The sequence below is a fragment of the Protopterus annectens genome, chromosome 2.part2, assembly GCF_019279795.1.
Source record: "Protopterus annectens isolate FY-2018-M chromosome 2.part2, PAN1.0, whole genome shotgun sequence".
Taxonomy (NCBI): domain Eukaryota; kingdom Metazoa; phylum Chordata; order Ceratodontiformes; family Protopteridae; genus Protopterus; species Protopterus annectens.
Genome location: NC_056730.1, coordinates 471,548,826 through 471,568,722, shown reverse-complemented (window position 1 = coordinate 471,568,722; position 19,897 = coordinate 471,548,826). Strand labels below are relative to the sequence as shown.

Genomic DNA, 19,897 nt, shown 5'->3' with positions numbered 1-19,897 from the left:
AGGAAATGTATGTGTGGGCAAGGATGTTTGGTATAATGGTATTATTAAAATGTAAAAGATGCACATTGAAAGATGCTTGAAAACCACTGAAATGAGTAACAGTGAGAAAATAACTTTTTGTTTCATTTTGTATGTTTTTGTGAGTCCAAGTGGTTGTGGCGTGAATAAAGTTTTGTATATACCATTACTTGGTGGAATTTTATGGCACATTGCATTCATTTCGTTTTGGATCATTTTGTATGTTGTATAGTTAACGTTATATTTGTTATAAGGTTTCAGAATGGAAACTCACAGTCTGTAGGCTGACCTATCTCGTTACACTGGAATGCAGCTTGCCTTCATTGGGAGGATGTACGTGACTGCACAAAAGTAGAGTAACTCTATCTGGATAGTTAAGCTTGTCCTTTTGAAAATGGCTACAGCTTTGGAAATATCTAATGAATGTTAAAGGGAATATGATACAAAAGTATGCGAGCTACAGAAGTGAACAACACGGAGAAAGTATAGAGACTGAAAGGATATGGATAGCCTGACTATACAGTAACACAAGGATAGAGAGACAGCTTCAGAAATAAAATGTGCAGGCAAGTGAAATAAACAGATTAGTGATTTATAGGAGTTGTTCTCCAGTCCAAAGGAATAAATTAGTGTTAGAGTCTGATTAGAGAGGACTAGAAGAAGCTTTACACTTCTTATTCTGAAGATCATCAGCTCCATTGCTTTGCAAAATATATTTATTGTTAATATACTGTTTAGTTCTTGAGTAGGGAGTAAACTGCGTGTCCTAAAAAGAGATCAGGTTCATCTTGGACAATATTACACAAAAGTATATAAAGTGAAAAAAGTGATAGAAACATACTATATAAAGACCAGCTTATAATAGAAAGACAAAAATATATGTTAAGTAGACTAAAATATAAGCTTTACTATGACCCAAACTGACTTATTGGTTTAGAATGCTAATGGGCAGAGTGACAGGAAAAAAAACGGACAGGATACTGACTTATATTTGCAACAGTATTGCACAGATAACAACTTTGCAGGAAATGCACATAAATTATAAAGAACATGAACGTTTTGCAAAGAAAAGTGGGAAGAGGTGTTCTTTGGCAAGATATGAGGAGAGCAAAAGAAAGGGGTCTTAATGTTAATTCAAAAAAGATAAATGAATAGACTGAGGAATAAATAAAGAACAGGAAGAGAAGATTTATAGTGGTTAATAGTTATTGGTAGGGTTTAAAAATTATACTTACTAAACGACATATCTCACTGACAGCAGTGAGACAAGATATAGACTTTAATGGGAGAAGTTAAAACATTCAACCACGGATCTATGGTACTAGCAGGAGACTGTAACACTATAAGAAATAAAGATGCTTCTGGGGGGCCGCAATATCATACAATACAGGCTGAGGATAGATACTGAAAGAAATAAATGTATGCACTTAGACTTACTGATGTAATGGAAATAGAATTAACAAATACACAATTTTCAGTAAAACATGGTTCTTGGGCAACATTGGACAAATATTACATAATGAAATAATACTGTCAAAATGTCTGTAGCATGAAAACACATCTGGTGATAGTCTCAAGCCATGCACCTACACATATTAAATTTTGTAAGCAAGCCATTTGTGATAAACAGTGACAGTTTCCAGTATTTTTTTTCTGCAAAGGAAGTCATTTAATAATTGAGTAGCTCAAACATTAACTGAAATATTATTAGATTTGAACATGAGCAGAAAAGAGCTGAAATATCTATGCAAGAGTACTTAGAAAATATGAATGAACAAAAAGCAATGATTTTAAAGCAACCATTTTTTGATAATAACTTTAGAGCAACCAAATTGCTGGAGCAACAAAAGGCTGAAAGGTTAACAACTGAAATCAAGACTTATGAAAATGGCAGGATAGAAATGTACCCAGGAAAATTGTGGTGCATACACTATTTAGAGAAGATAAGGTTGACAGCAACTCGCAGGAAATGGTAACATATTTGAGTATATTATAACTTCAGTTAACATAAGTAGAAAAAGGGGTATTAATATCAACAATAAAGGAAACTGAAATTAAAGAAGCAATACAAAAACAAAATACACAGAAAACCCCATGGTGGTGAAAGGATTCTAACAGAAGAAGTGGGAGAATATAACAATCTGATTAGTACATTTTAAAAATATTTCTCTGAGTGAGATGTGCCCTTCACTTGGAAAGAAGTAGTAGTAGTTCTACCAATGGTGGGCAGAGCTACTATTGATCCATTGTCATATATACCTTTTTCAATTTCGAATCATGACTACAAATTGCTTATGATGATTTTTACAAAAAGAATGTTGAATATATTGCTGTGAATATACAAGGACTGGTGTGGGTTTATAGAAAATTAGAAAACATGTGATAATATTAACATAACCCTATGACTCAAAATGAAGAATTGTACAATAATAATATTATATTAATATTAATAGGCTTAGATGCAAAATAAGCATTTGACAGAGCGAGTTGTGAATTTATGATGAAATCTTTTGAGGCAATCTGTTTTCCAGAAACATAGACATCACTAATACTTAATGTCTACAAAGTAGCTCAAGCTGGCTGAGAAGACTCCTCCAGCTGTTCAACAAAAAGCAGTTCAATCACCAGCTTTGGTGCAAGATATGACTTTCAGTAACCTAGAAGCAAAAATAAGTCAAATGTGCCAGACCTTATTCAAATAAATGAAACACTGAAGGAGTATATCAACTTAAATAAGAAGAGGCTGGAAAAATGGAAGAAACTTTAAAGAGTTACTCAGATGAGCTGATAAAACTGAAAAACCCAGAGGTTGAAATGAAGAAAAGGCTGACTGGGTATGAGACTATTCAAGAAGAGATGTTTCCAAAAATAGTAAAATTAGAAGACAGAGCACACAGGGAAAACTGAAGATTTTCTGCTGTACAAGAGAAACTCGAAGGAACAGACTATATTAATTTTATGAAAGCAGAAATAAACAACTGGACAGGTATTCCATAGCAAAAGTTGTTAACTGAAAGGCCACATTGTGTGTATGCTCCAAACTTGGCCATAAAAAAGCAGCCAAGACCTCTAACTGTAAAGATGTAGTCCTGCTAGCAGAAAGAGTTAATTCTGACAAAACCATGGCAGAAGGAGAAGGTGCTAAAAGTTGGAGACAGAGTGCTTGTGGAAAATGATTACTCAATACACAGATAAGATATAAGAGGAGGAAATTTGTTTCAGCAATCAGGGAATGTTAACAGTTTGGTGTGAGATTCAAGCTGCTGTATCCATCTTTCTTCAGAATATTTTTTTCCTGGAGAGTCAAAGTCATTTTTTGATGCATAACATGCTAGGGAGGAAAAACAAATGTTTCTCCAACAAAAAGAAGCTATCAAAAGAAGAGGACTCAGTTTCTTATTCTTCTGATAATAAACCTCATAGAGAGACTGACTACATTAGTGAAACCTTTTTCTAATTTTTCAAAGGAAAATGCTCTAGAGACAGAGAAAAGCACAACTGATTAGAAGAATGAAGAGTACATTGAAAATTAGCCAGAGGCTGGACTTGGGAGATGGAGATCAACAGGAAGAAAACCATCAACTCAGTAATTAATTAATAAATGTGGGGTTGCAAAGCATTAATCACATTTGTGAAATATGGTTGAACAAGAAAACCTGGAAATATTGTAGGTGGGAATAATAACATCACCATAATGGCAACACTTTCCATATTATCCAAAGGAAGAAAGGCTACTGAGGATAAAGGACGGTCAAATAAAAACAAGGAAAAATAAAGAAATAAAATGACCAACCAACATGACAGCTAAAACTCCACAACTTTAATACAAATGGTACATTATCTTTGAAGAACATGGATGGTCTCACTGGTATATACAAGAAAGAAAGAGTGAACTATATTAAAAAAATGCAGAATGCACATAGCTATGCTACAGGAGACACATTTTGAAAGAAATGAGCATGTGAATTTGATAAAGAAAAGCTTGCAGGATGGTTACTCAGTGGAATATCTGGGACAAAGGAAAAGGGGGTACATATATTAATTACTACAGATGCTCTAATAGTGATAGATGAGGAAAAAAGATAATAATGATAGATTTGTAGCAGTAAGGGGGTGCTAACATATTTATATTCCAACTAAAACTGCTATACTGGAGTTTAAGAAAATTTCAATAGGGAATATTATTTACAGATGGGGACTAGAATTTGATTTGGAACAGTGATGATCTATCTGGAAGGCCAAAAAGGGAAAATACAACAAAAGAGGGTAGATTTTTTTAAGAAATTTATGAAAATATTTGGTACGGAAGATGTGAATTCAATAGTAGGAGCTAAGGGAAAACTGACATATTATTCTCCAATGTACAAAACACTGGACTATGTGAGGCAGAAATTGTCACATGAACATGTGCATTTTAATTGAAAGCTTTGATACATGTCCAATAGCTATTTCAGATCACTCACCAATAATAACTGCAATAAAATGCAGGGTAATGAAATAAAATGAGGCAATGGACCTTTCCCACCTATCTGTTAAACTTCGAAGAATTTAAGGAATGAGGAGTGGAAATTATTTGGGAGTTATTAGGGAAGACAGAAATTTCTTCAGAAAATATAGCTAAGGAGTGGAATAAAACTAGAGTTTAAAAATAGTGTGGAAATAAAAGAAAAAAAAGATATGACCAAGAAGTCACAATAATTATTTAGAGGGACTGACAAAAGTTAAGGTATTGCAGAATGGGGGCAATCTCACAGAACAAGAGCAGGACAACTGGAGAGTGATAAAGAGAAAATAAGGGACTACTTGGATAATATGTATGAGTTTAGAAAGACTGCTGCTACATAACTGTTTTTTGATAACTCCAGAGCACAGAGGCCTTTAGAAGAATGGCCCAGGCAACAGAAAATAGAAAGGGTTGTTGCCAAGCTTAGGGAGCCTATAACAAGGACAATGACAAGAGAGATGCTGTAAAGGAGGTATTAAAATATTTCATAAATTTTATAAAAATCTGTACAAAGCAGAGAAATGTGGAAATCAAGAATAAGCACAAATGGAAATATTTATGGAAGAATTAAATATGCCAAGGTTACAGGTAGATGCAACTCAATTCTTAACAGTTAGGATAGTAAGAGATAAGATAAAATGGTGATGTATAACCAGTCTACAGGAAGGTCTCCAGGAATAGATGGTATTTCTGTGGAAGTTTGGAAGCTAGGAGAGAAGAAAGTGATAAAGGTTTGGCAGGCTTTGTTTACTTGCATTTTAAAAAGAAGAGAAGCATCAACATCCTGGAAGAAATGTGTGGTGGCTATAATACCTAAAGATGGCAAAGACCCATCATATATCCAGCTTCATATACACCTGTTTCAATTCTAAACCATGATTATAAAGTGTTTAAGTCTATTATGGCTTAAAGAATGGCAAATATGATGCCAAAATTGATAGATATGGAGCAATGTGGTTTTGTGGAGGGGAAGCAAACATTTGACAAGATTAATACAGCATTGATGATCCAGAGGGAAGCAGACTGTAAGAAAATACCACTGTTAGGGGAGCTTGATGTAGAGAAAGCATTCAACAGAATAAACTAGGATTTTATGAGTAGGGGAATGAAAGCATTTGCATTCCCTGACACAAAGATAAGGTTAGTTAGGAGAATATATGAGGGATCAGAGGCAAACATTAAATTGAGGAGTTCTGCCTTGTTTGAACAGAGGAACCAGCCAGAGGTGTCTTATTTCTCATTTGCTTTACATTTAGAACCACTAACGAAGAAAATAAGGGACTCAGAAAATCAGGGCTATAAATTGTATGGTAATCAAGAAAAGTTGGGTTTATTTGGAGATAATATTATTTTGAACCCAAAACCAGAAAAGGACATTTCAGTGTTGTAGAAAATTCTGAGACAATTTCAAGTCTTTTTGTATTACAAAGTTAATGAAGATAAAACAAAGTCAGCAGATGTAAACTATGTACCTACACACAAACTGGCTCAGCAATATCCATATTTATGAGGACATGACAAAATTAACTACTTTGGAGTATGGGTTAAACAGGATTCTGTCACGGCAGCTCAGGATATGTGGGAAAAAACTAAACCAAAAATAATACAAAAATTGAGAAGCTGGAAGCTCTGTTTTATGGAAATGTTTAGTAAGGTACAAGCAGTGAAAATGTTATTGGTCCCTTTACATTTATATGCAGATCAGGAATAGTTTTATAAACCAGAGAAGAAGTTGTGGACAGCATTTAATAAGGAGTTGAAGGATCTGATTTGAGAGGGGAAGACGCCAAGAATCAAGCAGGATAAACTGATCCTTCCAACAGAACAAGGTGGTTTGGGATTACTTGATTTGAAGGGGTATTTCAGACCTACACAGTTAAGGCTCCTATACAGAGCACAAGCAGAAAGCTATAATTCAAAGTGGAAAGAGATGATGATGAAATGGGGAAGCTCAAGAAATAAGGAGATACTGTAATTTTGGATGTAGATCCTTAAGGAGGATGGCAATGACATACAGAATATTATATTCATAAAGTAGCAGACAGTATTCTAAGTACTAAGGCAACATGGGAATGGAGAAAGGAGTTTTTGACAATAGGGATGACTGCAAGTAATGGTACAGAGAATAGGCAAGAGGGGGTGGGAATTTACTGGAAAGAATGATAAAGAAACCAAGGTATTGGGAGCAAATAATTATTGAGGAAAAAGTAATAGACTGCAACAGGCCAAGAGTTTATTTGCCTACAGGCTGCCTCCCCTTTTAAGGATTGATATCAGAGTATAGGCAAAGAGAAAGAAATAGAAGTATCCTAAGCAAAAGACCTGCACTAGTGGAGTTTTTTAGTAGAATCTGGAAGAACAGAAGTACTGTTAAAAAAAAGGTAATTAGTACAGCATGTAAAATATTGCATTAGAACTATAAGAATCGATCAGAGGAGTTTAGAAAGGATTGGGAAGTGAGATTGGATAAGCAATTCACAAAGAAAGAATGGGAAGATATATGTATGACTTCCAAATATGCAACAAGGCCTAAAATATTTAGGGTCTTTGATTGGAAGTGTTTACATAGGTATTTTATACCTCAAGTATAAACTTAAACTCCCCTCTAGCCATAAACTTCTCTACCCCCTCTGCAACAACCACTTCTATAATTATCCCACTATACTCTAATGTGACAGTCACCTATTGCATCCAATCTTCTCTGACTTATAGTGTTACCTTAACTTGCAAAAAAAAACATTTTCATATGTACTTATCTGTCAGTATCAAATATCATATTATTGTATTGTATGCTGTATTTCTTTGTAAATCTATCGTATATTACCACATTTATTTTATTGTACTCTGTATATTCTCAACAATTGATTGTATATACTATTTTCTCTGTAACTGTTCATTGGAGCTTTTCTCCCCAGGCCTCCACTGAAAATGGGCTCTTCGTGGCCCAGTGAACTTCCCCAGTCAACAAATTGAAATAAATAAAGTAGATTCCAAAGAATTTTTTCCTCAGATAAATACCAAATGCTGAAGGTGTAATGGAGCAGAAAGAGGTAATTTCGAACATATTTCTTAGGAGTGTAATGGCAGACTTTAAAAAAACCCTGCAAAGAACACTACCATAAATACTTGGTGAGCAAATCTGTATAACTAAGGAATTTTTTTCCACAATGATACAGAATTAGAACAGCCTAGACATAAATAAGGCCTTGTTGAACCTAATTATAGTGGCTGCCAAAAAAGCAGTTAGTAGAAAATGGAAATCAAAGTCTAAACCAAGCTGTACTAGACATAGTAAATACAGTAACAGGGATAAAACAACTGGAAATGGGATCTTTAAAAAGGAGCAAATTACATAGAAAAAATGGGAACTGTGGGGAAAAATACATGCATAATAATGTTTTGGAGGAGGAACTAGCTTTAAAAGAAGGCAGGATTTGAATGAGCTATGTAATGTTTAACTAATAATGACTGGATAGAATAAGTGATGTACAATGTTTGCAGCTAAAAATATGTCAATATGGTTTGTTTTCATTTATATAAATGTATGACTGCCTACATCATACATGATAATCTAATAAAAATACTTTTGAAGGAGATTTTGTGTCTGAGGACTCTAACGTCTGAGTTGGATCAGCTGGTTTCTCTGATGAACAGGTACAGGTGCTCAAATAAATGTTTTCTTTTTCCCAGATGTTGACTACAGTTAGAGATGTATTCAACTGAGAGCTAGTTCCAGCTACCCCTAAAATTAGCAAGGTTTATGATCTCTTGGAAGATGAAGCCCCAGACATTGAGACATTTCCTCTATTAATCCCAGCATTGGGGGATATCTTCAAGACAGCTTGTAGTTTCCCTCTCTTTATTGAGGATTTGCTTACGAAAGTGTTTGAAATTTTGGGTATGCTTGGCCTTGTCTGGCCTCCATGCCCCTTGGTCTGCAGACCCTGTTTTGGTGTCCCGAGTGACTTTTGCTAATAAGAAAATCATGTCTTCATCTAACTTAGTCCTCAAGACAAACTAGGCAAGTGGATAGAATCTCAGTGGAAGAAGCTGGTGCAGTCCAGCATGGTAGCTTTGAAGTGTTTGGCTACCAATCATGTGAAAGTTCATGTTGAGATGCATGCACAGTTTAGAGGAGTTTGCAGCATCATTGTCTGCAGATCAAAAGATCTGTGATAAAGATATATTCTCCAATGTTTTTCGGGTGTCAAAACATGCCTTAAAAAGTGCCTTGGTAGGGGGCTAATACTATTTCTAGATTAGGGTTGCCACCTTTTCAAATGGCCAAAGTGGGACATCTTCGGTACAAACATCAGATTTTACAGGCCGACACATACCCACAGTCAGTACAAAGGATAGAACTTAACTTTTTTGCCTAAATAAAAGTTTATTCTTGTAGCATTTTAGTTGCTTATTCTGTCTCTTATAACATTTAGGCATTTTAGATACAGAATAACTGTTTTATACAACTATTACATAAAATATAGGAAATAATTTTGTCCTAAAATCTCAGGACATTTGCCATTTTTAAAATTTTTTGTCAGGGCACAACTGCCCAAAGAGGGACTGTCCCTTGCAAAGTGGGACAGGTGGTAACCCTATTTTAGATACAGATAACTTTCAGTGTTTATTAAGATATACAACTGCTTCACTCCCAGAATTTTTCTGAGTTATAAAATGAGATTCTGAATGCTCCCCTTTAGTCTAATTGTGTGTTTGGTACAGCAGCTACTCAGAACCTTAAACAATGGGATGACAGAGGCAAATTGAGGCAAGAACTGTTGAAAATGTTCCATATTCTCAAGCTCTTCTCCTTTAAGCAAGATAACTTTTGATAGTCTAACAAAAAGTCTCAGCTGTACAAGAACCAAGGCAATAAAAAAAAAACAGTAGGATAACAACTCCATCAAGCCAAACAAGAAGGGTTCTTTTCCTAAAAAGGAAACCTTCCCTTTCAACATATGACTATTCTGGGGTTCAGCACCCACCCTAATCAAGTCCCGTTGGGTGTCTCATCTGTCAAATTAGCTCTGAGCTGTCTAAGTCGGATCAGCCAGGTTTCTCTGATGATGAATAGGTACAGGTACCAGCTCGGCAGTTTTTGACAAATGGGTGCTAAACATTGTTGGAATGGATTACAAATTGCAGTGAAAAAACCACCTGTCTCCATTCAGAGTGGTTTTCCCCTCATCTGCTGGACCAAACTTTGTTATTCCTTCCTATTCTCCAGCAAATGCTAAACTCAGATGTCACAGAACCAGTCCCTCCTTCAGAAAGGATAAAAGGTTTACTCCACAACTTTCTTGCTTCCCAAAAGAGAGCAGTTGTGGAGGGTGGTGTTGGAACTTTCTTTTCTGAATACACTTGTCAAGGTCCCCAAGTTCAAAATGCCACCATGTCAAATCACCTTATAGACAGTGCTTTCTCTGTTGCTGGACAACTGCTTCAGCATGACCCAATACTTGAAGGATGCCTATCATCATATTTCCATTGCTCAACATTTCATGAGATATCTGAGATTTGTTGCAACTGGTTCACACTATCAGTTTTTTTGTATTGTCATTTGGGCTATTCAATTCACCTAGAGTGTTCACCAAATGCCTTGCTCTGGTATTGGCCCACTGTTGGGACTTTGGGCATTCACATCTTTTCATGCTTGGATGACTTGCTGATTAGTGCAGAGTCTGCATCCAGGTATTTAGAATGACTAGAGACTGTCTCAACCTTATTCTCTCATTGAAGAATCAAGCTGAACCTCTGAAAGTTGTGTCTGACACCCTCACGGACACTGACCTTTCTGGGGGTGCTTGAGCAACTCCAGCAAAAGAATGGCCTTTCTGCCTGAAGACAAAATCCTGTCGTGCCAGACAGTATGAGGAACAGACCAAAAATAAGAGGCAGAAATCTGGACATTCTGCGAACATCTGGACAGCTGAGAGGTTTGCTTTCTAGTGATGTATGAAAACACAAATAGTAGACTGTTGATTTCTGATACAGTACAATTTATGCAAATCATGGACATGTTTCACAATATTTAAAAAAAAATCTATGAAACTGTGCATTATAGATTGAAAGTATTAATGACAAAACTGTGACTTTATGCAGTGTATTAGATGGTGCCATTTGCTCATCTGTATGCCACACAGCTTTTATAATATTAACGCACAAATTGAAAATAGTGATAATATTCACAACTGCTTTACCAGACATTTACTTGTCAGGATGTCTTTATATTACCAGTCTTTTAATCTCATGTTTAAATAACATTCATTGTTTACATACACCATACCAGCATGACAGTTCCACAATCAATTTTGGCATTACTAATATAAATATAGAAAATACATAATATTTGTTGTAACATTTGGTAACTATTCCTTAATAACTCCAGTCTTGTAGTCCCATGTTTACCATTTCATTGTGTATGCCTAGTAAATCAAGTCAGCTTGTATATGCTACCTGGCTGGCTTAGGTTTCAAGTATGTGTGTCTGAACTGCAGACTTTGAAAACACTGATGAGTATTATTCACCTCAGGACTATAGGGAAATCTCCTGTTAAGATGAGTATACAAGTATACTCTTACAGGTTAAGCAGGAACTGTTTTCCCGATGAATATAACTTCTGAGGTAGGAATGAGCTAAGCAAAGTGCACACATTTACCAGTGCTGTAACTTTACATGTCCTAGTGCAGTGGCAAAAAATTTAAGTCCATATGAGTGTTGTAATTGTGGCCGAGTAGTTAAGGTGATGGACTAGAAATCCATTGGGGTTTCCCTGCACAGGTTCAAATCCTGTCAATTACAGTAGTGCTGTATGTGGGAAGGGTTGCTATAATGGTTAAAGTCTTAACCGCAGAAATCTAAGGTATAGAGTTTGATTCTAACCTCTAGTTATTAACAAATCTGATCAGACCACAGCAAGGCTAGACATGGATTGCACTTGTGATGGTCAGTGGACCTCAGGAGAAAGATAAATAAGTGAAAACATGACAAAAGGAACATGGATGTTTATGGCTATGCTTGGTTCTAACTCCTGAGCCCATAGGATATTGTATGACAACTTCTTCTGGGTGTAGTCTGCAATCATATTTACTTAATGCTATGTATTATAATAAACTGCAACTTTCATCAACAGTCCAGTTTTAGGCAAATCAAACTCTACTTGTAAGAGATTTAATGAAATACAGAGATAAGTATTAGTGAAGTGAAATACAGGTCTCCATGCCTACTGCTGTGACCAGCTATAAAAAACTTACTGTAATATAATTCAAATGCTGTCAAGAATCAACTACATAAATTACATGACATTAGCTAGGATTGCAATTAGGTATCTAAAAGCCACTATGGCACATGTTCATAGGTGATTACTAGGCTAATGGCACAAGAGCCTTTACAAGCCTAGTGAATAATACACAAGATATGACAATATTATATCTTAATTCCCCTGATATGGGATGGGGTAATATCAGGATAGTGGGTCTTTGGGTGTTGGAGGCATGAATCATTTTACAGACTGCCTCTGTCCATAAGGAACACAGGTGTACCTCAGAAGTGAATTTATACCTCCCCATCCATTTATCCAAATTCTTTTTGAACAGAGTGAGGGATGGGCTTTGTTTTATGAAGATGGGAAGTTTATTTCTTAGATGAGGTAGCATTTGGAATAAGAATCCTTCTCTCCAGCAAGTTCTGTTAGTCACAAATAAGGTTAAGGTCCATAGAACATGTAACTCTTGTATAATTTTTCTTGCAAATATAAAAGTTTCATCAGGACTGGATCAGTGAATGCCTTGTAGATCAGGCACAAGTCCCCTCTCAATAAATGATACGAGACAGAGTAACGGGATAGGGCCTTTAGTCGGTCGGTCTGTCTGCATAAGATGCGTCTTACACTTTGCATTTTTTTAGTGAGAAACTTCTGGGGCTGCTGGTTAGGCACATGCACAAGGCAGCATTGCACTCAATTTAGGGCCTGATGAGGGCAGAGTACAATGACATTATGACTTCTTTTGATTTTTATGCCATGCCTTTACTTATAAGTTAAGCCACACAGAATGAATTCATTTCCTCACTACCGTAGCTACTGGGTGGTCAAAGTATAGGTTACGATCTGTGTTCCTAGGTCCCTCACCACTGGGTCTACTTTGGGGGTGTGCTATCAGTATCAGGGATATCTGATTTACTGAAGGATAGGATTATGGGATTACACATTTTTTAGCATTTAATCTCAGACCATGTTTTTTGCACCAGTTGTTGAATGTCAACATCATTTGGGGGTTCAATGAATGCTCCCAGCTTACAGTCATCAGTAAACTACAGGCCTCCAACATCGGCCTTCACTTCAGAGAAGTATATACCAAACAAGAGGCGTCCCAGCACTGAGCCCTGTGGGACATCATGAGCAACAGGTTTCTTATCAGAAGTGAATTCACCTATCCAGACAACATATATTCTGTCAGTGAGCCAGTTATCTATCCATCTGACAATGTAGCGGTTTATGCCTAACTCAGTAAGTTTATCTTTGATCTCCAAGTGGGGGCTTGTGCAAAAGCTTTGGCCAGATCTTGATAGGTATTGTGTACCATTTTACCCTCACCCATGTCCTTAGTGACTTTTTTTTGAAGTCCACCAGACTAAGCAGGCAAGATCTCTCTTTGACAAAGGCAAATTGGGTCTGGTCCAGTGTTTGGAGAGTTCCGTGTCATTAATGATCAGGTCCATGATAAAGCTTATAGATCTGTAGTTGCCTGGGTCAGTTGATGGGCCACCTTGTACAGAGGGATGACTGTTTCAGTCCTCCATTCATCTGGGAGAAAGCTCATTGAGAAGCTGTGGTTAAAGATGGTTTCTAGTGGCCCTGATAAATTCTGTTTTAAACTATTTAAGAAGCATCCTGGAATGCTGTTTTGATCCATGGAGGCTGTGTTTTTAACTTTAGTGAGTACAATAAGGACTATTTCCTCATAATGACCAGTAGGGGATGGTTGCAGGTATTTCATTGGGTTTGGGGGTGTGTGAACTGAACATGTTGGCCAGCAGGTTTGCTATATAGCTTCAGGCTGCATGTAATTGTTGCCTCTCATAATTAACTCTGCACATTGCTAAGCATTTCCCCTAAGATTACAAACATAATTTAAAAAAAAAGCCTTATGGTTATCTTTCACCTGGGAGTCTATTTTTGTCTCATAGTTTGTTTTGGCAGATTTGACCGGGTCTCTAATGTGTTTGTTTAGACTAGTGAGTGCCTATTTGCAGAGTTTTGTCTGTTCCTTTTTGGCTTTGGAGACTATTTTTTTTTTTTAAATTTTTGTTGAATAGCCTATTTATGCTAGAGTCCACCAGGGTGGTTTATGTGCATCGTAATGCAATTGTAAGTACACTAACTTGGCTTTTTAGTTTTATGGCTCAAGTTTTAACACAGAGTACACCAGTATCAATTCAGGTTTCCAATGACATTTTAGACTGTGCAAATGTACTTTGTCTATTATCTCATAAGTTTGTTGTTAAAGGTTATTATGCAATATTAAGTTAAATATCAGTGTAATGCATACATGTTAAATTAAGTTCCAAATTCAAAATATTGGAAGGAAAAGTTAATAGCAATATGAAGACAGACTGAAAAATCTATTTTTCAAGGAGATATCAGAGAAAGCAGGACTTATTACACTTAGAAGGGAACATAACTGTCAAAAATGTTCTTACAAAACTCTGTGGATGATTCCAAGACATCAGATTAGCTGTGAGGGTTTAACTTTCGCTAGCTCTGAGACAGCGACTGATTATTTTGGTTACTATCATGAAGTTTCAGAAATACTCAAAACTGTATTTTACTAGACACATCCAAGATGGTGGCACACTGAGTAACAGTTTAATTCTAGCGTGAAAACGGAAACATAGCAAAGAAAGCCAGTGGACCTGCATTTATGACTAAATTTCAGTGAATGTCTGGTAAGTGCACTGCCTGGATGCTAGGAGGAAAGAAATACAGAGGACCTGGGGAGAATCAACTATAGGGGGTGATAAGGGAACACTGACTGGGAGGAGTGCTGTAGCTGCTCAGCAGGGGGCACTGCAGGCTCCAGACATGACTTCCAGTAACCTTGAGGAAAGTATAAAGCAACTACACACAGACCTGACTACAGTGGATGGGATACTGATGGAGTGTGTCAGCTTGAACAATAGAGGGATGAGGGGAAATGGAACAGGCTTTGGATGGATACTCAGATGGGGCTGCAGGACTCAGAGGTCGAGATGAAGAGGGAGCTGGCTGGGTGTGCGACTGCACAAAAACATGTTTTGGGAAGTGGTGGAATGAGAGAACAGGTAAGGACTTGGGATTTTTTGCTGTGCCTGGGAGGCTGGAGGGAGCAGGCTGTATTAGTTTCACATAAGTACAGATGGGCAGCTGGACTAATATTTCATAGTGGGAGTTGCTCATTGAAGGGGCACATCATGTGTGTGCTCTGAGCCTGGCTATGAGAAAAAGTACAGTTGTGTACACTTACCATAAATGTAGATGTCTGAGTGTATTCACTGTTGCAGTCATTAAATTTGGGTTATCTGCTTGTAGGTAGCCCTCAGTCGGCCTGATTAACAAAGTCTTGGGTCCTGCATCAGTTGCTGTCCCTTCTTCCATGACGTCAGGTCATCAGGGGTATAAAATATGCAGTCAACGCCATTACATCAGTTTTTCTTGCCCCAGATGTCAGGTGGCCCCATAATGGGAAGCAATTAAATATAAAAATACAATGATACACCTCCAACAAAAAACAAATACACCAAAAAGCTTTTAAGCATAGTAGAGGAAAGTAGAGGTATAGCCAAGGAAGTTAGGGGGCTGGAGGGAGGGTAACCAGGACTGCAACAGTGAATACACTCGAACATCTACATTTATGGTAAGTGTACACAACTGTACTATGTTTTTTATGTTTCACTGTTGCAGTCATTACATTTGGGTAGATTCCCAAAGCTATGGTTGGGAGGAGGAATTTAGATAGCATTAGGACCAGCTATAAGGCCCTGCAAGACTGCAGTGGCAAAGCCAGCTCTGGATTTAGAGAAAATTGGCAAATGGTAATGCTTGGTGAAAGTTTGTACAGAACTCCAGGTAGCAGCTTCTAGGATGTCCCTGGTAGGGACGCCTCTGAGAAAGGCTGTAGAGGTAGATGCAGCCCTGGTGGAGTGAGGTCTGATCCCCTGTGGAATAGGTTTTCTATGGTGCTTATAGCAGAAATGAATGCAATGGCCTATCCATTTAGAAATGGTTTACTTTGAAATAGCCTTCCCCTCTGCCCCTGCAGCAAATGCCACCAGCAGTTGTTCAGATTTCCTTTGAGGTTTAGTCCTGTCCAAGTAGAATTGATGTTGGCTGTGCACATCTAAGGAATGCAGTATCTGTTCCCCTTTGTTCTGTGGATTGGGAAAGAAGGTTGGCAAATGAATGGACTGATTAAGAGCCACACTGGATACCACCTTGGTCATGAAGGATGGATTGGTTCTGAGGGACACCTTGTCCACATGAAAGATGATGAAAGGCTCCACTGCCATAAGGGCCTGCAATTCAGATAACCTTCTTACTGAAGTGATTGCTAAAAGGAAAGCTGTTTTCCAAGAAAGAAATTTTAAGTCTGCAGTAGCAGCTGGCTCGAAAGGAGGTAGTGTGTGTTTCTCCAAAACAAATTTAAGGTCCCAGGCTGGGCTTGGAGCTCTCCTGGGTGGTCGCAAATGTTTTTCCCCTCTGAAGAACTGCTTGAGCAGTAAATGAGAGAAGAGGGGAGGTTCTGTGTTATAATGAGCTGAAATGGCTGAGGTGTGAATTTTGATGGAGGAAAAAGACAGGCCCTTGTGAAGCATCTCAGTTAAGTATTGTAAAATCTGAGGTAAATTGGGCGCTGCTGTGCTCATCCCTTCAGACTGGTTCCAGGCACAGAACCTTTTCCATTTTTCAGCATAAAATTTTCTAGTGCTAGGCCTCCTTGCCTCTAAAATGATATCCATCACAGGTTTACTGAGGGATGGTAAAGGAGAGATTAGGTGATTAGCCAGGCTGCTAGGTTCAGTGTTAGAAGCTAAGGGTGAAGAATCTGGTTCTCCTGCTAAGACAACAGAGGAGGAGTCTGAGGCAGGTGCCATGGGGCTAACCGTGACACACTGCGCAGGAGGGGGTATCAGTGTTGACATGGCCAGTCTGGTGCAATCAAAATCATCCTTGGTATGTCCTGTTTGATTTTTAGTAGTACTTTGGAGAGCAGAGGCAGAGGGGGGGGAAGGCATACACTGATGTTTTTTTCCAGCTGAAGGACAGAGCATCCACTTTCCAGGCTTGTTTGTGGGGAGTCCTTGTGCAAATTTGTCCAATTGGTAGTTCTGGGGAGAGGCAAACAGGTCTATCTCTAGGTTCCCCCATTTGCTTGTCAACATGTTGAAAATACTTGGTTCCAGTTTCCACTCGTGTGGGTCCATGAGGTTTCTGGTTAGTCCATCTGCCAGTATATTTAATTTTCCTGGCAAGAATTGAGCTGGTAGGTGCACTTGGTAGCTCAAGGCTGTGTTCCACAATGCCATGGCTAGTCTTCAGAAGGGGTAAGAATGTGTACCCCCCCCCCCGCTTATGTACCACATAACAGTGGTGTTCTCCATCTACCATTAGATGTCCTGGAAGAATGTGGTCCTTGAAGGCTGTCAGAGCATTCTGTACAGCCAACATTTCTTTCTGATTGATATGCAGGTGCATTTGACTTGGATTCCATTTGCCCTGAATGCACTTCCCTGCCAGGTGAGCCCCCCATGCTTAGTCTGATGCGTCTGTTGTTAGAGGTTAGGCAGCAGAGGGTGGTGTGAAAGGTAGTTCCTTGTTTTGGTGGCAGGCCTCTGCCCACCAAAGGAACTCTAGGCGTAGGCAAGGTATGATGGGAATCATTGCTTCTAGATCCTGAGAATGTTGACACCATAGGCTTTTTAGATACCACTGTAGTTTCCTCATATGCAGTCTTGCATATGGAATTAGAAGAATGCAGGAGGCCATGAACCCCAAGGCTTGCAATATTTGTCTTGCAGATAGCAGGGTTTTTGTGGCCACTTGTTTGAAGTAGGTTGTCAAATTAATTTATTTTTCTGGTGTGAGGAAAGCCATCTGGGAAGTTGTATTCAAGCTTGCTCCCAGGAATATAATTTGCTGACAGGGTACCAGGTGTGATTTCTTTTCGTTTATGGTGAACCCCAGACAAGTTAGAACCCTTTATACAAAGGCCAGATGTCCTGGCTTTCTGCCTGAATTAGACAATCGTCCAGGCATGGGTATATTTGAATATTTCTTTGCCTGCAAAATGCAATGAGTGGAGCTAGGCACTTTGTGAATACCCTGGGCACTGTAGATAATCCAAAAGGCAGTGCAGAGAACTGATAGTGTGTGTAGCCTGCTTTGAAGCATAAGTATCTTCTGCAAGATTCCCTGATTGGGATGTGCAGGTATGCTACTTTTAAATCTAGTGTTGCCAACCAGGCATCTTTACCTAGCATATTAAGTAACTGGTGAAGAGTCAGCATCTTGAATTTTGGAATCTCCAAAAAGGTGTTTACAGTAGACAGGTCCAGGATAGGACACCATGAATTGTCTTTTTTGGGTACCAGGAAATGTCTCGAGTAGAAAAGTACAGTTTTGTACCTACCATAAATGTAGATGTTCGAGGATCCACATTGCTGCAGTCCTAACTATTGGGTAGTCCGCTGTCCAGTCGGCCCGAATACCAAAGTATATGGCTGACGTCGGTCAGGGCGCATTAGACTGACGTCAGTACGTCAGGGTACTAATGCGCATGACCGACGTCATATCCTCAGTCTTTTCTTGCCCCAGATGTCAGAAGACCCTGAAAAGATAAGGCCAAAAACCAAAAACTCCCAACATATCTGCACCAAAATATATATATATACAAAATATACAAAATTAGCAGAATATAACCTCACCTACACAACCACCCCTAAACACAGAGGGGAAGGAGGGAGGGTAAATTGGACTGCAGCAATGTGGATCCTCGAACATCTACATTTATGGTAGGTACAAAACTGTACTATGTTCTTCATTCCACATTGCTGCAGTCCTAACTATTGGGTAGAATCCCAAAGCAGAGGTAAGGGAGGCTGGCAAATCATAAGGAAGCAGGAGCTGATAATATGCCTTGCAAAATAGCTGTGGCAAAACCAGCCCTAGACTTAGAGTAGAGAGGAAGGTGGTAATGCTTAGAGAAAGTATGCACTGAACTCCAAGTAGCTGCCTCCAAAATATCCTTAGTTGCCACCCCTTAAAAAGCTGTTGAAGTGGCAGTAGCCCTAGTGGAATGAGGCCTAATCCCAGCTGGAATCTCCTTGCCATGATGGGAATAACAAAATGCAATGCAAAACCCAATCCACCTAGAAATAGTTTGTTTTGACACAGGCTTGCCCTGAGAACTCAAAGCAAAAGAAACAAACAACTGCTGAGACTGCCTAAAATCCTTAGTCCTGCTCAAATAATAACGCAATTGCCTGTGTACATCTAAAGTGTGCAAAATCTTTTCCCCTTTATTTTGGGGATCTGCATAAAACGTAGGCAAATGAATAGTTTGGTTTAAAGCCACACTAGAAACCACTTTAGGCATAAAGGAAGGATTAGTACGTAATGATACCCTATCCTTATGAAAAATCAAAGATGGCTCAACCGCCATAAGGGCCTGTAACTCAGAAACCCTTCTTGCAGAAGTAATGGCCAACATAAAAGCAGTCTTCCATGACAAGTATTTCAGTTCAGCAGTAGCTGCAGGCTCAAAAGGTTGTAGAGAAAGTTTCTCCAACACAAAATTGAGATCCCAAGCAGGAGTAGGAGCTCTACGTGGGGGTCTTATATTCTTTGCCCCTCTAAGAAATTGCTTGAACAAAGGATGTGAAAACAATGGTGGGTCACAATCATAGTGAGCTGAAATTGCTGCAGCATGAATCTTAATGGAAGAGAAAGACAAACCTTTGTCCAATAACTCAGTAAGATATTGAAGAGCCACACTCAAATTAGGCTCTGAAATCTCCAAATTCTTTGCTGCAGTCCAAAATAAAAATCTCTTCCATTTTTCTGCGTACACTTTCCTTGTACTAGGTCTTCTGGCTTCCATAATCACATTTAAAACTTGTTGAGGAAGTTGAGACCTGCTGTCTTTCAAAACAGAATATGCCAGGCTGTTAGATGAAGAGAGTGAAGCTTGACATTGAGCAGACGACCGTCCTTCTGAGACAACAGATGTGGAATCAAGGGTAAAGGCCATGGAGGCTTCTTTACCAGACTCCTCAGTAATGGGTACCAGTGCTGCCGAGGCCAATCTGCAGCTATTAAAATCATCCTTGGCTTGTCTT

At 38.5% G+C, this 19,897-nt stretch overlaps 1 non-coding gene across 1 annotated transcript; it reads left to right on the top strand.

Annotated features, from left to right (window-relative positions):
- Window positions 1-11,244: 11,244 nt before the first annotated feature.
- Window positions 11,245-11,326, top strand: TRNAS-AGA. The gene has a single exon. It is a non-coding gene; the product is annotated as a tRNA-Ser (tRNA).
- Window positions 11,327-19,897: the final 8,571 nt, after the last annotated feature.